The sequence below is a fragment of the Hyla sarda genome, unplaced genomic scaffold (assembly GCF_029499605.1).
Source record: "Hyla sarda isolate aHylSar1 unplaced genomic scaffold, aHylSar1.hap1 scaffold_229, whole genome shotgun sequence".
Taxonomy (NCBI): domain Eukaryota; kingdom Metazoa; phylum Chordata; class Amphibia; order Anura; family Hylidae; genus Hyla; species Hyla sarda.
This window is the reverse complement of record NW_026608969.1, coordinates 173,106-192,357: the sequence shown is the minus strand read 5'-3', so window position 1 is coordinate 192,357 and position 19,252 is coordinate 173,106. Positions and strand designations below refer to the sequence as shown.

General features: G+C 46.1%; 7 non-coding genes across 7 annotated transcripts; all 7 read left to right on the top strand.

Moving 5' to 3' along the window:
- The first annotated feature begins 844 nt into the window (after positions 1–844).
- Positions 845–1,032, top strand: LOC130321925 (U2 spliceosomal RNA). Its single transcript, XR_008867553.1, has one exon. It is a non-coding gene; the product is annotated as a U2 spliceosomal RNA (small nuclear RNA).
- A 692-nt stretch (positions 1,033–1,724) lies between these two features.
- LOC130321910 (U2 spliceosomal RNA) lies at positions 1,725–1,915 on the top strand. Its single transcript, XR_008867547.1, has one exon. It is a non-coding gene; the product is annotated as a U2 spliceosomal RNA (small nuclear RNA).
- A 6,482-nt stretch (positions 1,916–8,397) lies between these two features.
- LOC130321857 (U2 spliceosomal RNA) lies at positions 8,398–8,588 on the top strand. Its single transcript, XR_008867509.1, has one exon. It is a non-coding gene; the product is annotated as a U2 spliceosomal RNA (small nuclear RNA).
- A 2,096-nt stretch (positions 8,589–10,684) lies between these two features.
- Positions 10,685–10,875, top strand: LOC130321959 (U2 spliceosomal RNA). Its single transcript, XR_008867574.1, has one exon. It is a non-coding gene; the product is annotated as a U2 spliceosomal RNA (small nuclear RNA).
- A 2,081-nt stretch (positions 10,876–12,956) lies between these two features.
- LOC130321958 (U2 spliceosomal RNA) lies at positions 12,957–13,147 on the top strand. Its single transcript, XR_008867573.1, has one exon. It is a non-coding gene; the product is annotated as a U2 spliceosomal RNA (small nuclear RNA).
- Positions 13,148–15,247: 2,100 nt separating this feature from the next.
- LOC130321866 (U2 spliceosomal RNA) lies at positions 15,248–15,438 on the top strand. Its single transcript, XR_008867517.1, has one exon. It is a non-coding gene; the product is annotated as a U2 spliceosomal RNA (small nuclear RNA).
- A 2,083-nt stretch (positions 15,439–17,521) lies between these two features.
- Positions 17,522–17,712, top strand: LOC130321957 (U2 spliceosomal RNA). Its single transcript, XR_008867572.1, has one exon. It is a non-coding gene; the product is annotated as a U2 spliceosomal RNA (small nuclear RNA).
- Positions 17,713–19,252: the final 1,540 nt, after the last annotated feature.

Here is a 19,252-nt window from a genome sequence, read left to right as displayed (position 1 = left end):
ATTCTCCGTTGAGATATTGCAGCCGCTGCTGTGTCCAGGCCCAGGAGCCTTAGCACTGTGCTGTGATTTCACTCAATACCACTGACATCACTAGGTGTAAACAACATCTCTCCTTTGCTGTGTATGTGACTATGGAGCTGTTTGGTGATGTCGTCTATTATGGCCTTCATAGAAGCAACAGGAGATTGTTGCATCCATCTAGAACCCTCAGAACTACAGTGCTATGATGTCACTCACTTCCACAGGCCTTGCAGAGTGTAAACAACAACAACCCAGCTTTGTTGTGTATGTAACCATAGGGATTTGTGATGTCACCTAGAACCTTCACAGCAGCGACAGCTTTATGAGGAGCATCAGCACTGCTCTGCCTGAGCAGAACCATCACCGCCATAGGTTGTCAAATAACCCGGATTTAACCCACACAGGTAAGTCCAATGGGGTGCAGGCATGTCCTCTATGCTTACAGCTTCCCGTGGGTGTTGGTTTGGTACCGTTTGGGGACAGCCAAGGAGGCATCTGCAGGCAACAAAGGTAGGTGTGTGCTTGTGTGTGTGTTTCCTATGCAGATCCTAAGCCCAGTGTCACATGCAAGTAGGAGGAGTAAGAAGGGTTCCTGGCAAATCCGGGTTATGGATTGCATTTAAAAAGGCCCCGTGGGAGTGCAATGGGCCCCTGTCTTGCTGCTTAGCAATAATGGTATGGGTTTAGGTTCTGCTGTGTGTACTGGTGGTTGACTGCCCCCCAGCCCAGAGTGTGCATGGAAAATTGTCTGGCAGCCTCCCTGACAGCAAGCAGTGATAGTGCCCATGAAGGGGACCTTGTTGGGCCCGCCCCTTTCACGGTTATCGCTTCTCGGCCTTTTGGCTAAGATCAAGTGTAGTATCTGTTCTTATCAGTTTTTCATGCCGGTGGACAGTAACGCCGGTATGGGGCTGGTGGGGATGGGTGCTGCATGGAGGATGCAGGTGTACCAGGGCTTTCCGGGGCTGGTTCTGAGGAATCAGCTCGACGGCTGCCCCGATGTGACCTGTTCCCTCCGGGTCTCGCCATGAGGCTGAGAGGGTCTAGAGCCGAGGTACTTTGTGCCTCGGGGAGTGGTGACCCCGAGGTGCCGAAACTCACTGGGAGAATAGGCTCACTGAGTTGAAGCACGGGCACCATAATCTCTTCACCTTGTGGCACTCACCTCTTGATTCCCGGCCTTCTGGCTAGGATCAGAGAAATTTTTATAGATCCGGCCGGATGTCCGGGCAGTATATCTGCACACATTCACTTATTTATTTCTTTTTTGTCTCACTGTGTCACTTTTTGCGTGTTGTGTGTTCACAGGATTTGTCAGGATGCGGTAGCCCTTCTGGGTGTCCCTCCTGGCGGTCTAGGGGAGGTGTGTGTGGCCATTAGGTTCCGCACCTCCCTGCAAACACCCCGGGTACTCCTGCTTTGGCAGGGTACCTACCGTAATCGGCTCTGCGGGCAGATACCTTGGCTAACGCCAAGGGGGATGCCGGGAGCATTTGTGGTCCCCTAGTAGCTTCGGCGAAAAGGGACATCGAACCTGGAACCTCGCAGGTACCTTTTGGTCCGGAGGCGAAGGGTAAGGTTTGTTGGGGGGCCTCTCTCCTATCGGAGAAGGGCTTGCGATAGACCGCATCCTTTGTGCACGTTTTTTTAGTGTAACACGTTTGCACTTTTTCTTGCACTTTGGGTGAATCGAAAGCACGTTCCTCGGCTTTAAAAAAAAAAAAAAAAAAAAAAAAAAAAATCTGTTCTTATCAGTTTAATATCTGATACGTCCCCTATCTGGGGACCATATATTAAATGGATTTTTGAGAACGGGGGCCGATTTCGAAGCTTGCTTCCGTCGCCCTATGCATTGACCCGATATGGCAGTATCTTCGGGTACAGTGCACCACCCCCTTACAGGGATAAAAAGAAAGATTCCTACTTTCATTGCTACCTGCTTGCTGGCTAGCCAGCTAGCCAGCCCTGTGGGCCTTGCTGCTGCTGCTGCAGCCAAAAAACAAAAGGTGGTGCTGCTGCTGCTTCTGCTGCTTCTGCTTCTGCTTGTGTCTGGCCGCTGTTGGAGCGTCCAGGCACAGGACTTCTGCTGCTGCTGACTAAATGGCCTCCTTAATTGGATCATTTGAGTAGCCAGCACACCTGTGCAGGTAGGGCATGACATGATAGGCAGCTGCCTTGATAGCGGGTGGGTGCTGAATGTTCCTAATTGACAAAATAAGATTAACCCCTTCCCGCTATTGGACGTATGCATACGTCCAGGCGAATTACACGTTCGCGCAAATGGACGTATGCATACGTCCAAGCGATCTCCTGCTCTGCCGCGGGCAGCGCAGGAGATCGCGGGTGGGACTCAGCTGTCAATCACAGCCGGAGTCCCACTGCAGCTGCCGGGGCCGCGATCGCGCCGGTCCCGGCAGCATTAACCCCATAGATGCCGTGATCAGTCTGATCACGGCATCTATGGTGTTTGCAGGGGGAGCGCTCTCCCCCTGCCCATCAATCGCGGCGCCGCGATAAAATAAGGGGGATCGGGGGTGTCCAAGACACCCTCGATCCCCCTTGAAGAGATAGGAGTGAGGTGGCAGGGTTGCCACCCCTCCTATCCCTGCTATTGATCGGCGGAGCGGCCGACCAATAGCAGACTGGGGGCGGGGGGGTTAAAGTTCGGTTCCCCGCGCTATGCCCGCCCATCGGTGTCCGGGCACAGCGGGGGGGGGAACCGTGCAGTAGCGGCGGCGGCGGCGATCACTTACCCGGCGGCGGCGGCGGCTGTGATCACGGCGGCGGTGGAGGTGAGTATGGCGCCGCGTGTGCAGAGTCTGTTGCCTAGCAACATCTGCAGGGCGACAGTTTAGAGAGTGGTCTCTAAACTGTCGCCCTCCAGATGTTGCAAAACTACAACTCCCACTATGCCTTGACAGCTGTTTGCTGTGTTGGCATGCTGGGAGTTGTAGTTTTGCAAGATTTAGAGGGGTTCAGGCTAGAGATCACTGACAGTGGTCTCTAAACTGTAGCCCTCCAGATATTACAAAACTACAACTCCCAGCATGCTCAGACAGCAGTTTGCTGTCTTAGCATGCTGAGATTTGTAGTTTTGCAACATCTGGAGGGCCACAGTTTAGAGACCACTGTCAGTGATCTCCAGCCTGAACCCCTCTAAATCTTGCAAAACTACAACTCCCAGCATTCAGGAACAGCAAATGGCTGTCTCGGCATGCTGGGAGTTATACTTGCGTGCATCCAGCTGTTGCATAACTACATCTCCCAGCATTCTCTTTGGCAATCAGTACATGCTGAGAGTTGTAGTTCTGCAACAGCTGGAGGCACACTGGTTGGGAAATACCGAGTTAGGTAATAGGTTCTATTACCCAACTCAGTATTTTCCAGTGTGCCTCCAGCTGTTGCAAAACTACAACTCCCAGCATGCACGTTCTGTCAGTGCATGCTGGGAGTTGTAGTTTTGCCCCCCCCCCCCCCCCCTCCCATGTGAATGTACAGGTTACATTCACACTGGCGGCGGATTACAGTGAGTTCCCTGCTTCAGGTTTGAGCTGCAGCAGCCGCAGCTCAAACTCCTAGCGGGAGACTCAGTGTAATCCGCCGTCAGTGTGAATGTAACCTAAAAACACTACACTTACATAAAATAAAGAGTAAAACACTACATATACACACGTACACTGCCCCCCCCCCACCACCACCCCTTCCCCCCCAATAAAAATGAAAAACGTATCCTACAGCAGTGTTTCCAAAACGGAACCTCCAGCTGTTGCAAAACAAAAACTCCCAGCATTTCCGGACAGCCATTGACTGTCCAAGCATGCTGGGAGTTTAGCAACAGCTGGAGGCACCCTGTTTGGGAATCACTGGCTTAGAATACCCCTATGTCCACCCCTATGCAAATCCCTAATTTGGGCCTCAAATGCACATGGCGCTCTCACTTTGGAGCCCTGGCGTATTTCAAGGCAACAGTTTAGGGCCACATATGGGGTATCGCCGTACTCGGGAGAAATTGCCTAACAAATTTTGGGGGGCTTTTTCTCCTTTTACCCCTTATGAAAAGGTAAAGTTGGGGTCTACACCAGCATGTTAGTGTAAAAAAAAAAAACATTTTTGTACACTAACATACTGGTGTTGCCCCATACTTTAAAATTTCACAAGCGGTAAAAGAAAAAAAGCCTCCAAAGTTTGTAACGCAATTTCTCCTGAGGACGGAGATACCCCATATGTGGGCGCAAAGTGTTCTGGGGACGCACAACAAGGCTCAGAAGGGAGAGTGCACCATGTAAATTTGAGGTCTAAATTGGTGATTTGCACAGGGGTGGCTGATTTTACAGTGGTTCTGACATAAGTGCAAAACAATAAATACCCACATGTGACCCCATTTTGGAAACTACACCCCTCACGGAATGTAACAAGGGGTACAGTGAGCATTTACACCCCACAGGTGTCTGACAGATCTTTGAAACAGGGGTCTGTGAAAATGAAAAATAAAATTTTTAATTTACACAGCCCACTGTTCCAAAGATACGTCAAATGCCAGTGGGGTGTAAATTCTCCCTGCACCCCTTATTACCTTCCGTGAGGGGTGTAGTTTTAAAAATGGGGTCACATGTGGGGGGTCCACTGTTCTGGCACCACGGGGGGCTTTGGAAATGCACATGGCCAAATTCTCTCTCCAAAAGCTCAATGATGCTCCTTCTCTTCTGAGCATTGTAGTTCGCCCCCAGTGCACTTCACGTCCACTTATTGGGTATTTCCATACTCAGAAGAGATGGGGTTACAAATTTTGGGGGGTATTTTCTGCTATTATCCCTTGTAAAAATGTAAAATTTGGGGGAAAACAAGCATTTTAGTGTAAAAAAAATATTTTTTTTTTACATATGCAAAAGTCGTGAAACACCTGTGGGGTATTAAGGTTCACTTTACCCCTTGTTACGTTCCCCAAGGGGTCTAGTTTCCAAAATGGTATGCCATGTGTTTTTTTTTTCTGTCCTGGCACCATAGGTGCTTCCTAAACGCGGCATGCCCCCAGAGCAAAATTTGCTTCCAAAAAGCCAAATGTGACTCCTTCTCTTCTGAGACCTGTAGTGCGCCAGCAGAGCACTTTTCATCCCCATATTGGGTGTCTTCTGAATCGGGAGAAATTGGGCTTCAAATGTTGGGGGGTATTTTCTGCTATTACCTTTTTTAAAAATGTTACATTTTTGCTAAATCAAGCATTTTTGGTAAAAAAAAATTATTTTTTTTACATATGCAAAAGTCGTGAAACACCTGTGGGGTATTAAGGTTCACTTTATTCCTTGTTACGTTCCTCAAGGAGTCTAGTTTCCAAAATGGTATGCCATGTCGTTTTTTTTTGCTGTCCTGGCACCATAGGGGCTTCCTAAATGCGACATGCCCCCCGAGCAAAATTTGCTCTCAAAAAGCCAAATATGACTCCTTCTCTTCTGAGCATTGTAGTTCGCCCGTAATGCACTTCAGGTCAACTTATGGGGTACCTCCATACTCAGAAGAGATGGGGTTACAAATTTTGGGGGGTATTTTCTGCTATTAACCCTTGCAAAAATGTGAAATTTGGGGGGAAACACACATTTTAGTGAAATTTTTTTTTTTTTTTTTTACATATGCAAAAGTCATGAAACACCTGTGGGGTATTAAGGCTCACTTAATTCCTTTTTACGTTCCTCAAGGGGTCTAGTTTCCAAAATGGTATGCCATGTTTTTTTTATTTGCTGTTTTGGCACCATAGGGGCTTCCTAAATGCAACATGCCCCCAAAAAACCATTTCAGAAAAACGTACTCTCCAAAATCCCCTTGTCGCTCCTTCGCTTCTGAGCCCTCTACTGCGCCCGCCGAACACTTTACATAGACATATGAGGTATGTGCTTACTCGAGAGAAATTGGGCTACAAATTCAAGTATAAATTTTATCCTTTTACCCCTTGTAAAAATTCAAAAATTGGGTCTACAAGAACATGCAAGTGTAAAAAATGAAGATTTTGAATTTTCTCCTTCACTTTGCTGCTTTTACCGTGAAACACCTAAAGGGTTAAAACACTTACTGAATGTCATTTTGAATACTTTGGGGGGTGCAGTTTTTGTAATGGGGTCATTTATGGGGTATTTCTAATATGAAGACCCTTCAAATCCACTTCAAACCTGAACTGGTCCATGAAAAATAGCGAGTTTGAAAATTTTGTGAAAAATTGTAAAATTGCTGCTGAACTTTGAAGCCCTCTGGTGTCTTCCAAAAGTAAAAACATGTCAATTTTATGATTAAAATATAAAGTAGACATATTGTATATGTGAATCCAAAAAAAATAATATTTGGAATATCAATTTTCCTTACAAACAGAGAGCTTCAAAGTTAGAAAAATGCAAAATTTTCAATTTTTTCATCAAATTTTGGGATTTTTCACCAAGAAAGGATGCAAGTTACCACAAAAATTTACCACTATGTTAAAGTAGAATATGTCACGAAAAAACAATCTCGGAATCAGATTGATAAGTAAAAGCATTCCAGAGTTATTAATGTTTAAAGTGACAGTGGTCAGATGTGCAAAAAAGGGCTGCGTCCTAGAGGTGAAAATGGGCTGTGTCCTTAAGGGGTTAATGCTTATGAAGAAATATAAAATCTCATCCCTTCCCCAATATCGCGCCACACCCCTACCCCTTAATTCCCTGGTTGAACTTGATGGACATATGTCTTTTTTCGACCGTACTAACTATGTAACTATGTAACATAACATGGGGGGGGGGTCTCCTGGCTGTTCACACAGGTGTGTCATTGCTGTACATTGACCATGCATTGCTTCTGTGGTATTGCAAAGGCAAAGACAAATGCTTCCAGCCATCCATTGCACTAATGGATTGGTCATCAGCTGGCTGTCTATGTCCCGCATCAATATAGACCAAAGTACAGAGGGTTAGGCTATGCTATTGTGCACCTACCTGATGCATCAGAAGGTGCGAGGCCCTTGCTAAATTCTGTGCACAGACTTTGAGATCTATGCTTTAGACTGTATCTAAACCTGCTCCAACATGGACTGACATTCTGGCCTACTTTCAGCCGATGCGACTTGTCTGTCGCTGAACAGTCGCTTTTTATGTATTCAGCACCTATGTATAATGTTGTAAAAATGCTCTAGAAGCTAAAGTCGCAGAAATGTCACACATATTTGGCCTGCAACTTTCTGTGCGACAAATTCAGACAGGAAAAATCAGTATAAATCCTTAGAAAATTATCCCCCAGTGTCTCCATCTGCTGGCGGTATTGAATAAGCATTGCTGCACTGATGGGGTATGCATTAGACGAAAAAAAAGAAGAAAAAGAAGAATAATACGCCCAGAAAAGAGGCGAAAAGGAGAAAAACGTAAAAAAACGTTAAAAAAAAGTAAGAGGAAGAGAAGGGAAAAAAAGGTGGAAATGGGTTTAAAAGTGATTTCGGCGGAGAAATATATATATATATATATATATATATATATATATATATATATATACGCGCACACACACACATATATATATATAAACGTATTCTCCGTTGAGATATTGCAGCCGCTGCTGTGTCCAGGCCCAGGAGCCTTAGCACTGTGCTGTGATGTCACTCAATACCACTGACATCACTAGGTGTAAACAACATCTCTCCTTTGCTGTGTATGTGACTATGGAGCTGTTTGGTGATGTCGTCTATTATGGCCTTCATAGAAGCAACAGGAGATTGTTGCATCCATCTAGAACCCTCAGAACTACAGTGCTATGATGTCACTCACTTCCACAGGCCTTGCAGAGTGTAAACAACAACAACCCAGCTTTGTTGTGTATGTAACCATAGGGATTTGTGATGTCACCTAGAACCTTCACAGCAGCGACAGCTTTATGAGGAGCATCAGCACTGCTCTGCCTGAGCAGAACCATCACCGCCATAGGTTGTCAAATAACCCGGATTTAACCCACACAGGTAAGTCCAATGGGGTGCAGGCATGTCCTCTATGCTTACAGCTTCCCGTGGGTGTTGGTTTGATACCGTTTGGGGACAGCCAAGGAGGCATCTGCAGGCAACAAAGGTAGGTGTGTGCTTGTGTGTGTGTTTCCTATGCAGATCCTAAGCCCAGTGTCACATGCAAGTAGGAGGAGTAAGAAGGGTTCCTGGCAAATCCGGGTTATGGATTGCATTTAAAAAGGCCCCGTGGGAGTGCAATGGGCCCCTGTCTTGCTGCTTAGCAATAATGGTATGGGTTTAGGTTCTGCTGTGTGTACTGGTGGTTGACTGCCCCCCAGCCCAGAGTGTGCATGGAAAATTGTCTGGCAGCCTCCCTGACAGCAAGCAGTGATAGTGCCCATGAAGGGGACCTTGTTGGGCCCGCCCCTTTCACGGTTATCGCTTCTCGGCCTTTTGGCTAAGATCAAGTGTAGTATCTGTTCTTATCAGTTTAATATCTGATACGTCCCCTATCTGGGGACCATATATTAAATGGATTTTTGAGAACGGGGGCCGATTTCGAAGCTTGCTTCCGTCGCCCTGTGCATTGACCCGATATGGCAGTATCTTCGGGTACAGTGCACCACCCCTTACAGGGTTAAAAAGAAAGATTCCTACTTTCATTGCTACCTGCTTGCTGGCTAGCCAGCTAGCCAGCCCTGTGGGCCTTGCTGCTGCTGCTGCAGCCAAAAAACAAAAGGTGGTGCTGCTGCTGCTTATGCTGCTTCTGCTTCTGCTTGTGTCTGGCCGCTGTTGGAGCGTCCAGGCACAGGACTTCTGCTGCTGCTGACTAAATGGCCTCCTTAATTGGATCATTTGAGTAGCCAGCACACCTGTGCAGGTAGGGCATGACATGATAGGCAGCTGCCTTGATAGCGGGTGGGTGCTGAATGTTCCTAATTGACAAAATAAGATTAATGCTTATGAAGAAATATAAAATCTCATCCCTTCCCCAATATCGCGCCACACCCCTACCCCTTAAATCCCTGGTTGAACTTGATGAACATATGTCTTTTTTCGACCGTACTAACTATGTAACTATGTAACATAACATGGGGGGGGGGGGGGGTCTCCTGGCTGTTCACACAGGTGTGTCATTGCTGTACATTGACCATGCATTGCTTCTGTGGTATTGCAAAGGCAAAGACAAATGCTTCCAGCCATCCATTGCACTAATGGATTGGTCATCAGCTGGCTGTCTATGTCCCGCATCAATATAGACCAAAGTACAGAGGGTTAGGCTATGCTATTGTGCACCTACCTGATGCATCAGAAGGTGCGAGGCCCTTGCTAAATTCTGTGCACAGACTTTGAGATCTATGCTTTAGACTGTATCTAAACCTGCTCCAACATGGACTGACATTCTGGCCTACTTTCAGCCGATGCGACTTGTCTGTCGCTGAACAGTCGCTTTTTATGTATTCAGCACCTATGTATAATGTTGTAAAAATGCTCTAGAAGCTAAAGTCGCAGAAATGTCACACATATTTGGCCTGCAACTTTCTGTGCGACAAATTCAGACAGGAAAAATCAGTATAAATTCTTAGAAAATTATCCCCCAGTGTCTCCATCTGCTGGCGGTATTGAATAAGCATTGCTGCACTGATGGGGTATGCATTAGACGAAAAAAAAGAAGAAAAAGAAGAATAATACGCCCAGAAAAGAGGCGAAAAGGAGAAAAACGTAAAAAAACGTGAAAAAAAAGTAAGAGGAAGAGAAGGGAAAAAAAGGTGGAAATGGGTTTAAAAGTGATTTCGGCGGAGAAATATATATATATATATATATATATATATATATATATATATATATATACGCGCACACACACACATATATATAAACGTATTCTCCGTTGAGATATTGCAGCCGCTGCTGTGTCCAGGCCCAGGAGCCTTAGCACTGTGCTGTGATGTCACTCAATACCACTGACATCACTAGGTGTAAACAACATCTCTCCTTTGCTGTGTATGTGACTATGGAGCTGTTTGGTGATGTCGTCTATTATGGCCTTCATAGAAGCAACAGGAGATTGTTGCATCCATCTAGAACCCTCAGAACTACAGTGCTATGATGTCACTCACTTCCACAGGCCTTGCAGAGTGTAAACAACAACAACCCAGCTTTGTTGTGTATGTAACCATAGGGATTTGTGATGTCACCTAGAACCTTCACAGCAGCGACAGCTTTATGAGGAGCATCAGCACTGCTCTGCCTGAGCAGAACCATCACCGCCATAGGTTGTCAAATAACCCGGATTTAACCCACACAGGGAAGTCCAATGGGGTGCAGGCATGTCCTCTATGCTTACAGCTTCCCGTGGGTGTTGGTTTGATACCGTTTGGGGACAGCCAAGGAGGCATCTGCAGGCAACAAAGGTAGGTGTGTGCTTGTGTGTGTGTTTCCTATGCAGATCCTAAGCCCAGTGTCACATGCAAGTAGGAGGAGTAAGAAGGGTTCCTGGCAAATCCGGGTTATGGATTGCATTTAAAAAGGCCTCGTGGGAGTGCAATGGGCCCCTGTCTTGCTGCTTAGCAATAATGGTATGGGTTTAGGTTCTGCTGTGTGTACTGGTGGTTGACTGCCCCCCAGCCCAGAGTGTGCATGGAAAATTGTCTGGCAGCCTCCCTGACAGCAAGCAGTGATAGTGCCCATGAAGGGGACCTTGTTGGGCCCGCCCCTTTCACGGTTATCGCTTCTCGGCCTTTTGGCTAAGATCAAGTGTAGTATCTGTTCTTATCAGTTTAATATCTGATACGTCCCCTATCTGGGGACCATATATTAAATGGATTTTTGAGAACGGGGGCCGATTTCGAAGCTTGCTTCCGTCGCCCTATGCATTGACCCGATATGGCAGTATCTTCGGGTACAGTGCACCACCCCCTTACAGGGTTAAAAAGAAAGATTCCTACTTTCATTGCTACCTGCTTGCTGGCTAGCCAGCTAGCCAGCCCTGTGGGCCTTGCTGCTGCTGCTGCAGCCAAAAAACAAAAGGTGGTGCTGCTGCTGCTTCTGCTGCTTCTGCTTCTGCTTGTGTCTGGCCGCTGTTGGAGCGTCCAGGCACAGGACTTCTGCTGCTGCTGACTAAATGGCCTCCTTAATTGGATCATTTGAGTAGCCAGCACACCTGTGCAGGTAGGGCATGACATGATAGGCAGCTGCCTTGATAGCGGGTGGGTGCTGAATGTTCCTAATTGACAAAATAAGATTAATGCTTATGAAGAAATATAAAATCTCATCCCTTCCCCAATATCGCGCCACACCCCTACCCCTTAATTCCCTGGTTGAACTTGATGGACATATGTCTTTTTTCGACCGTACTAACTATGTAACTATGTAACATAACATGGGGGGGGGGGGGGGTCTCCTGGCTGTTCACACAGGTGTGTCATTGCTGTACATTGACCATGCATTGCTTCTGTGGTATTGCAAAGGCAAAGACAAATGCTTCCAGCCATCCATTGCACTAATGGATTGGTCATCAGCTGGCTGTCTATGTCCCGCATCAATATAGACCAAAGTACAGAGGGTTAGGCTATGCTATTGTGCACCTACCTGATGCATCAGAAGGTGCGAGGCCCTTGCTAAATTCTGTGCACAGACTTTGAGATCTATGCTTTAGACTGTATCTAAACCTGCTCCAACATGGACTGACATTCTGGCCTACTTTCAGCCGATGCGACTTGTCTGTCGCTGAACAGTCGCTTTTTATGTATTCAGCACCTATGTATTATGTTGTAAAAATGCTCTAGAAGCTAAAGTCGCAGAAATGTCACACATATTTGGCCTGCAACTTTCTGTGCGACAAATTCAGACAGGAAAAATCAGTATAAATCCTTAGAAAATTATCCCCCAGTGTCTCCATCTGCTGGCGGTATTGAATAAGCATTGCTGCACTGATGGGGTATGCATTAGACGAAAAAAAAGAAGAAAAAGAAGAATAATACGCCCAGAAAAGAGGCGAAAAGGAGAAAAACGTAAAAAAACGTGAAAAAAAAGTAAGAGGAAGAGAAGGGAAAAAAAGGTGGAAATGGGTTTAAAAGTGATTTCGGCGGAGAAATATATATATATATATATATATATATATATACGCGCACACACACACATATATATAAACGTATTCTCCGTTGAGATATTGCAGCCGCTGCTGTGTCCAGGCCCAGGAGCCTTAGCACTGTGCTGTGATGTCACTCAATACCACTGACATCACTAGGTGTAAACAACATCTCTCCTTTGCTGTGTATGTGACTATGGAGCTGTTTGGTGATGTCGTCTATTATGGCCTTCATAGAAGCAACAGGAGATTGTTGCATCCATCTAGAACCCTCAGAACTACAGTGCTATGATGTCACTCACTTCCACAGGCCTTGCAGAGTGTAAACAACAACAACCCAGCTTTGTTGTGTATGTAACCATAGGGATTTGTGATGTCACCTAGAACCTTCACAGCAGCGACAGCTTTATGAGGAGCATCAGCACTGCTCTGCCTGAGCAGAACCATCACCGCCATAGGTTGTCAAATAACCCGGATTTAACCCACACAGGTAAGTCCAATGGGGTGCAGGCATGTCCTCTATGCTTACAGCTTCCCGTGGGTGTTGGTTTGATACCGTTTGGGGACAGCCAAGGAGGCATCTGCAGGCAACAAAGGTAGGTGTGTGCTTGTGTGTGTGTTTCCTATGCAGATCCTAAGCCCAGTGTCACATGCAAGTAGGAGGAGTAAGAAGGGTTCCTGGCAAATCCGGGTTATGGATTGCATTTAAAAAGGCCCCGTGGGAGTGCAATGGGCCCCTGTCTTGCTGCTTAGCAATAATGGTATGGGTTTAGGTTCTGCTGTGTGTACTGGTGGTTGACTGCCCCCCAGCCCAGAGTGTGCATGGAAAATTGTCTGGCAGCCTCCCTGACAGCAAGCAGTGATAGTGCCCATGAAGGGGACCTTGTTGGGCCCGCCCCTTTCACGGTTATCGCTTCTCGGCCTTTTGGCTAAGATCAAGTGTAGTATCTGTTCTTATCAGTTTAATATCTGATACGTCCCCTATCTGGGGACCATATATTAAATGGATTTTTGAGAACGGGGGCCGATTTCGAAGCTTGCTTCCGTCGCCCTATGCATTGACCCGATATGGCAGTATCTTCGGGTACAGTGCACCACCCCCTTACAGGGTTAAAAAGAAAGATTCCTACTTTCATTGCTACCTGCTTGCTGGCTAGCCAGCTAGCCAGCCCTGTGGGCCTTGCTGCTGCTGCTGCTGCAGCCAAAAAACAAAAGGTGGTGCTGCTGCTGCTTATGCTGCTTCTGCTTCTGCTTGTGTCTGGCCGCTGTTGGAGCGTCCAGGCACAGGACTTCTGCTGCTGCTGACTAAATGGCCTCCTTAATTGGATCATTTGAGTAGCCAGCACACCTGTGCAGGTAGGGCATGACATGATAGGCAGCTGCCTTGATAGCGGGTGGGTGCTGAATGTTCCTAATTGACAAAATAAGATTAATGCTTATGAAGAAATATAAAATCTCATCCCTTCCCCAATATCGCGCCACACCCCTACCCCTTAAATCCCTGGTTGAACTTGATGAACATATGTCTTTTTTCGACCGTACTAACTATGTAACTATGTAACATAACATGGGGGGGGGGGGGTCTCCTGGCTGTTCACACAGGTGTGTCATTGCTGTACATTGACCATGCATTGCTTCTGTGGTATTGCAAAGGCAAAGACAAATGCTTCCAGCCATCCATTGCACTAATGGATTGGTCATCAGCTGGCTGTCTATGTCCCGCATCAATATAGACCAAAGTACAGAGGGTTAGGCTATGCTATTGTGCACCTACCTGATGCATCAGAAGGTGCGAGGCCCTTGCTAAATTCTGTGCACAGACTTTGAGATCTATGCTTTAGACTGTATCTAAACCTGCTCCAACATGGACTGACATTCTGGCCTACTTTCAGCCGATGCGACTTGTCTGTCGCTGAACAGTCGCTTTTTATGTATTCAGCACCTATGTATAATGTTGTAAAAATGCTCTAGAAGCTAAAGTCGCAGAAATGTCACACATATTTGGCCTGCAACTTTCTGTGCGACAAATTCAGACAGGAAAAATCAGTATAAATTCTTAGAAAATTATCCCCCAGTGTCTCCATCTGCTGGCGGTATTGAATAAGCATTGCTGCACTGATGGGGTATGCATTAGACGAAAAAAAAGAAGAAAAAGAAGAATAATACGCCCAGAAAAGAGGCGAAAAGGAGAAAAACGTAAAAAAACGTGAAAAAAAAGTAAGAGGAAGAGAAGGGAAAAAAAGGTGGAAATGGGTTTAAAAGTGATTTCGGCGGAGAAATATATATATATATATATATATATATATATATATATATATATATATATACGCGCACACACACACATATATATAAACGTATTCTCCGTTGAGATATTGCAGCCGCTGCTGTGTCCAGGCCCAGGAGCCTTAGCACTGTGCTGTGATGTCACTCAATACCACTGACATCACTAGGTGTAAACAACATCTCTCCTTTGCTGTGTATGTGACTATGGAGCTGTTTGGTGATGTCGTCTATTATGGCCTTCATAGAAGCAACAGGAGATTGTTGCATCCATCTAGAACCCTCAGAACTACAGTGATATGATGTCACTCACTTCCACAGGCCTTGCAGAGTGTAAACAACAACAACCCAGCTTTGTTGTGTATGTAACCATATGGATTTGTGATGTCACCTAGAACCTTCACAGCAGCGACAGCTTTATGAGGAGCATCAGCACTTCTCTGCCTGAGCAGAACCATCACCGCCATAGGTTGTCAAATAACCCGGATTTAACCCACACAGGTAAGTCCAATGGGGTGCAGGCATGTCCTCTATGCTTACAGCTTCCCGTGGGTGTTGGTTTGATACCGTTTGGGGACAGCCAAGGAGGCATCTGCAGGCAACAAAGGTAGGTGTGTGCTTGTGTGTGTGTTTCCTATGCAGATCCTAAGCCCAGTGTCACATGCAAGTAGGAGGAGTAAGAAGGGTTCCTGGCAAATCCGGGTTATGGATTGCATTTAAAAAGGCCCCGTGGGAGTGCAATGGGCCCCTGTCTTGCTGCTTAGCAATAATGGTATGGGTTTAGGTTCTGCTGTGTGTACTGGTGGTTGACTGCCCCCCAGCCCAGAGTGTGCATGGAAAATTGTCTGGCAGCCTCCCTGACAGCAAGCAGTGATAGTGCCCATGAAGGGGACCTTGTTGGGCCCGCCCCTTTCACGGTTATCGCTTCTCGGCCTTTTGGCTAAGATCAAGTGTACTATCTGTTCTTATCAGTTTAATATCTGATACGTCCCCTATCTGGGGACCATATATTAAATGGATTTTTGAGAACGGGGGCCGATTTCGAAGCTTGCTTCCGTCGCCCTATGCATTGACCCGATATGGCAGTATCTTCGGGTACAGTGCACCACCCCCTTACAGGGTTAAAAAGAAAGATTCCTACTTTCATTGCTACCTGCTTGCTGGCTAGCCAGCTAGCCAGCCCTGTGGGCCTTGCTGCTGCTGCAGCCAAAAAACAAAAGGTGGTGCTGCTGCTGCTTCTGCTGCTTCTGCTTCTGCTTGTGTCTGGCCGCTGTTGGAGCGTCCAGGCACAGGACTTCTGCTGCTGCTGACTAAATGGCCTCCTTAATTGGATCATTTGAGTAGCCAGCACACCTGTGCAGGTAGGGCATGACATGATAGGCAGCTGCCTTGATAGCGGGTGGGTGCTGAATGTTCCTAATTGACAAAATAAGATTAATGCTTATGAAGAAATATAAAATCTCATCCCTTCCCCAATATCGCGCCACACCCCTACCCCTTAATTCCCTGGTTGAACTTGATGGACATATGTCTTTTTTCGACCGTACTAACTATGTAACTATGTAACATAACATGGGGGGGGGTCTCCTGGCTGTTCACACAGGTGTGTCATTGCTGTACATTGACCATGCATTGCTTCTGTGGTATTGCAAAGGCAAAGACAAATGCTTCCAGCCATCCATTGCACTAATGGATTGGTCATCAGCTGGCTGTCTATGTCCCGCATCAATATAGACCAAAGTACAGAGGGTTAGGCTTTGCTATTGTGCACCTACCTGATGCATCAGAAGGTGCGAGGCCCTTGCTAAATTCTGTGCACAGACTTTGAGATCTATGCTTTAGACTGTATCTAAACCTGCTCCAACATGGACTGACATTCTGGCCTACTTTCAGCCGATGCGACTTGTCTGTCGCTGAACAGTCGCTTTTTATGTATTCAGCACCTATGTATAATGTTGTAAAAATGCTCTAGAAGCTAAAGTCGCAGAAATGTCACACATATTTGGCCTGCAACTTTCTGTGCGACAAATTCAGACAGGAAAAATCAGTATAAATCCTTAGAAAATTATCCCCCAGTGTCTCCATCTGCTGGCGGTATTGAATAAGCATTCCTGCACTGATGGGGTATGCATTAGACGAAAAAAAAAGAAGAAAAAGAAGAATAATACGCCCAGAAAAGAGGCGAAAAGGAGAAAAACGTAAAAAAACGTGAAAAAAAAGTAAGAGGAAGAGAAGGGAAAAAAAGGTGGAAATGGGTTTAAAAGTGATTTCGGCGGAGAAATATATATATATATATATATATATATATATATATATATATACGCGCACACACACACATATATATAAACGTATTCTCCGTTGAGATATTGCAGCCGCTGCTGTGTCCAGGCCCAGGAGCCTTAGCACTGTGCTATGATGTCACTCAATACCACTGACATCACTAGGTGTAAACAACATCTCTCCTTTGCTGTGTATGTGACTATGGAGCTGTTTGGTGATGTCGTCTATTATGGCCTTCATAGAAGCAACAGGAGATTGTTGCATCCATCTAGAACCCTCAGAACTACAGTGCTATGATGTCACTCACTTCCACAGGCCTTGCAGAGTGTAAACAACAACAACCCAGCTTTGTTGTGTATGTAACCATAGGGATTTGTGATGTCACCTAGAACCTTCACAGCAGCGACAGCTTTATGAGGAGCATCAGCACTGCTCTGCCTGAGCAGAACCATCACCGCCATAGGTTGTCAAATAACCCGGATTTAACCCACACAGGTAAGTCCAATGGGGTGCAGGCATGTCCTCTATGCTTACAGCTTCCCGTGGGTGTTGGTTTGATACCGTTTGGGGACAGCCAAGGAGGCATCTGCAGGCAACAAAGGTAGGTGTGTGCTTGTGTGTGTGTTTCCTATGCAGATCCTAAGCCCAGTGTCACATGCAAGTAGGAGGAGTAAGAAGGGTTCCTGGCAAATCCGGGTTATGGATTGCATTTAAAAAGGCCCCGTGGGAGTGCAATGGGCCCCTGTCTTGCTGCTTAGCAATAATGGTATGGGTTTAGGTTCTGCTGTGTGTACTGGTGGTTGACTGCCCCCCAGCCCAGAGTGTGCATGGAAAATTGTCTGGCAGCCTCCCTGACAGCAAGCAGTGATAGTGCCCATGAAGGGGACCTTGTTGGGCCCGCCCCTTTCACGGTTATCGCTTCTCGGCCTTTTGGCTAAGATCAAGTGTAGTATCTGTTCTTATCAGTTTAATATCTGATACGTCCCCTATCTGGGGACCATATATTAAATGGATTTTTGAGAACGGGGGCCGATTTCGAAGCTTGCTTCCGTCGCCCTATGCATTGACCCGATATGGCAGTATCTTCGGGTACAGTGCACCACCCCCTTACAGGGTTAAAAAGAAAGATTCCTACTTTCATTGCTACCTGCTTGCTGGCTAGCCAGCTAGCCAGCCCTGTGGGCCTTGCTGCTGCTGCAGCCAAAAAACAAAAGGTGGTGCTTCTGCTGCTTCTGCTTCTGCTTGTGTCTGGCCACTGTTGGAGCGTCCAGGCACAGGACTTCTGCTGCTGCTGACTAAATGGCCTCCTTAATTGGATCATGTGAGTAGCCAGCACACCTGTGCAGGTAGGGCATGACATGATAGGCAGCTGCCTTGATAGCGGGTGGGTGCTGAATGTTCCTAATTGACAAAATAAGATTAATGCTTATGAAGAAATATAAAATCTCATCCCTTCCCCAATATCGCGCCACACCCCTACCCCTTAATTCCCTGGTTGAACTTGATGGACATATGTCTTTTTTCGACCGTACTAACTATGTAACTATGTAACATAACATGGGGGGGGGGTCTCCTGGCTGTTCACACAGGTGTGTCATTGCTGTACATTGACCATGCATTGCTTCTGTGGTATTGCAAAGGCAAAGACAAATGCTTCCAGCCATCCATTGCACTAATGGATTGGTCATCAGCTGGCTGTCTATGTCCCGCATCAATATAGACCAAAGTACAGAGGGTTAGGCTTTGCTATTGTGCACCTACCTGATGCATCAGAAGGTGCGAGGCCCTTGCTAAATTCTGTGCACAGACTTTGAGATCTATGCTTTAGACTGTATCTAAACCTGCTCCAACATGGACTGACATTCTGGCCTACTTTCAGCCGATGCGACTTGTCTGTCGCTGAACAGTCGCTTTTTATGTATTCAGCACCTATGTATAATGTTGTAAAAATGCTCTAGAAGCTAAAGTCGCAGAAATGTCACACATATTTGGCCTGCAACTTTCTGTGCGACAAATTCAGACAGGAAAAATCAGTATAAATCCTTAGAAAATTATCCCCCAGTGTCTCCATCTGCTGGCGGTATTGAATAAGCATTCCTGCACTGATGGGGTATGCATTAGACGAAAAAAAAAGAAGAAAAAGAAGAATAATACGCCCAGAAAAGAGGCGAAAAGGAGAAAAACGTAAAAAAACGTGAAAAAAAAGTAAGAGGAAGAGAAGGGAAAAAAAGGTGGAAATGGGTTTAAAAGTGATTTCGGCGGAGAAATATATATATATATATATATATATATATATATATATATATACGCGCACACACACACATATATATAAACGTATTCTCCGTTGAGATATTGCAGCCGCTGCTGTGTCCAGGCCCAGGAGCCTTAGCACTGTGCTATGATGTCACTCAATACCACTGACATCACTAGGTGTAAACAACATCTCTCCTTTGCTGTGTATGTGACTATGGAGCTGTTTGGTGATGTCGTCTATTATGGCCTTCATAGAAGCAACAGGAGATTGTTGCATCCATCTAGAACCCTCAGAACTACAGTGCTATGATGTCACTCACTTCCACAGGCCTTGCAGAGTGTAAACAACAACAACCCAGCTTTGTTGTGTATGTAACCATAGGGATTTGTGA